The following is a 2,689-nucleotide window of genomic DNA, read 5'->3' as shown; positions in this document are numbered from 1 at the left end:
TAATGAACATTTATATATATTTATATATATATATATATATATATAAATTACAAGTTATGATGGCTCTTTCTTTTATAGATATTTGATCTTTTGTTGATGGAAATAACTTATTCTTCACAGAAAAAAAGAAAGAATACACACACATAAACAAAATAACAAAACTCTCCCTCATAAATGAGATCTATAGACAGTAAAAAAAATCAAAAAAAAAAAATCCTCGGATACCATGGTAAGTGATGTAAAAGTTATTTCTACATTCATTCTCTGGTAATCAAGTTTAATTTTTTCCCTCTATTTATTATTGTTTTTTAGTTGATATAGTTTTCATTTTGTTTTCTTTTCTTTCTTACATTACTGTTGTCATCATCATCACCCCCTAATTAAATTCTTAAAAAATGTAAGGTGAAATATCCAACTTACACTACGCTAGTGTGTAAGAAAAAAAGCATGTATAACTGCTGGAGAATTTGTTTCTTGAATAGACACTAACTTATAGCAGGGATGTGATTGATTTTATATCATATATATGTGTATGTGTGTGCGTATGTACATATATGTATGTGTGTGTGTATATGTCTGTGTGTGTACATATATGTGGGTGTATATGTGTGTGTGTCTGGAGCCTGGTGTTGCCATCCGGTTTCACCATCCTCAGTCAAATCGTCCAACCCATGCTAGCATGGAAAGCGGACGTTAAACGATGATGATGATATATATACATATATATCATACATGTGTCTATATGCATGTGTACATATATATATGTATATATGTCATTGTTTAACGTCTGCTTTTCATGCTGGCATGAGTATGTATGTGTGTGTATATATATGTGTATATTTATGTATGTATATGTGTGTGTGTGTGTGTGTGTGTGTGTGTGTGTGTGTGTGTATATATATATATATATATATATATATATATACATATATGTGTGTGTGTATATATGAGTATGTATGTGTGTGTATATATATATATATGTGTGTGTGTGCGTGCGTGTGTGTGTGTGTACACACACAAACATATAAGGTTAAACTGTTATCAGATTTGCTAAAGAGTTGTTATGCTTACTTTGTGACTTTAAGCAATTTTCAGCTATAATTTAGACGAGCATAACTACATTTTCTAATAATATTCATTAATCGAAGATCTTTTAAAGTTTATAAAGGAGAAATTTACAGGCAGAAAATAAAAAAAAAGCAAATAAAAACAAGTAGAGTTTTATTTTTTTTATTTAGTTAAATTTAAATGTATAATCTGTTATAAAATTCCACACTGATTTTGTTCATTCCTATTATGCTGTGCTCCAATCATTTAGGGTACCTAATGTTTGTGTTATAAACTATAACTTATTTTATGGATAACAAGACAATCACTGATGTATGTGAACATCAATGAATTAATGCAAAGGAAATATACTTTGGTATGTATAAAAACAGAACAACAAAAAATTCTCAATAAATTTTAAAATAAACTGAATAATAAAACTTCACTATCTTAATGAATGAGATATATATAGAGAGTCTGGTTGAACAAAATTAGCAGTTATAGAATATTTTCCTCAGTTAAGTAAATTAACATACATCAAGGCTCATACTAAAGGCTTTTCAAGCTTCTATTATGCTGATTCCATCATTAATGCCACAAACTCACCAAAACTAATATTTTAATTCCAGACTTTTTTTTTCTAACTAACTTTGTATTTATTTATGGATAGAAGACATTAATAATTGATTACTTTTACCTTTTAAAAACAGTCAAATGTGGCTGAATTAAGTTTGTCAAAACTAGACTGATGCAGACACAAGTCTTTTTCCTATATAAATTATTTAAGAGGAAATGGATAAGCTAAAAATACTATCATAAAGCCCACGTTTAAATTGAAAGTTACAAAAAAATAAATGAATAAAAGCAAATTCCATTGAATTAATTTCAATATTTCTATAAAGTGTTAAACAATTATTTTACAGTTGTATATAAAAAAAACAAAAAAACAACATGAGGCACACAAATGAGTGATATCACTTTTATAACAATATTGTCGAGACAAGCAATATGCCTCATCTAAAGTCTGCTAGAAATATCAGCCAAGTCAAGCTCAAATTACAAAATCACACCTTAATATCTTTACAAAGAAAAAAAAAAATGCCAGTTAGTTGGCAGAACTGTTACTACGCCAGGTAAAATGCCTAGTGACATTTCATCTGTCTACATTCTGAGTTCAAATGCCACTGAGACTGACTTTGCCTTTCATCCTTAAGGGGGTTGATAAAATAAGTACCAGTTGAGTTGAGGGGTAAATTGACTTAGCCCCTCTCTTGAAATTACTTATAACACACCCTAACAGCAAATATCCAAATATAGAACTTTTCAATAATCAGAGTCCACTAGCTATTTCTGAAAACATTCACAAAGATGATAAAATTCAATTAAGTCTGTTATAAGATTGTCCATTCTATATGTAATTGGCCTTACACACAAATGCATCATCATCATTTAACATCCATTCTCCATGCTAGCATGGGATATATATATATAGAGATAGATAGATAGATAGATAGATAGATAGATAGATAGATAGATAGATAGATAGATAGATATCCACCCCAACAAATTCTGTTTGACCCAGACCCATGCAAGCATGGGAAAGCAAAAAGTGGATGTTAACATATTTTATTCTTTTATATAT

At 29.0% G+C, this 2,689-nt stretch overlaps 2 protein-coding genes across 7 annotated transcripts in view; one reads left to right on the top strand and one right to left on the bottom strand.

The window, feature by feature from the left end:
- Positions 1 to 2,689, bottom strand: part of LOC106881649 (transient receptor potential cation channel subfamily M member 3) — a 662,626-nt gene that overhangs the window by 36,545 nt on the left and 623,392 nt on the right. The window lies entirely within an intron of this gene.
- The window catches only part of LOC106881650 (probable G-protein coupled receptor 139), a 25,046-nt gene that overhangs the window by 592 nt on the left and 21,765 nt on the right, over positions 1 to 2,689 (top strand). The window contains exon 1 of one of the 2 annotated variants that reach the window (XM_014932115.2): positions 118 to 229. The exons of the other annotated variant lie outside the window; for it this stretch is intronic. The gene's annotated coding sequence lies outside the window, so the exon portion shown is untranslated. Of the gene's footprint in view, positions 1 to 117; positions 230 to 2,689 lie in introns of those variants that run through there. 2 annotated transcript variants of the gene reach the window in all.

The sequence above is a fragment of the Octopus bimaculoides genome, chromosome 9 (genome assembly GCF_001194135.2).
Source record: "Octopus bimaculoides isolate UCB-OBI-ISO-001 chromosome 9, ASM119413v2, whole genome shotgun sequence".
Classification (NCBI taxonomy): domain Eukaryota; kingdom Metazoa; phylum Mollusca; class Cephalopoda; order Octopoda; family Octopodidae; genus Octopus; species Octopus bimaculoides.
The sequence above is the reverse complement of the archived record's forward strand: the minus strand, read 5'-3'. Positions and strand labels throughout refer to the sequence as shown.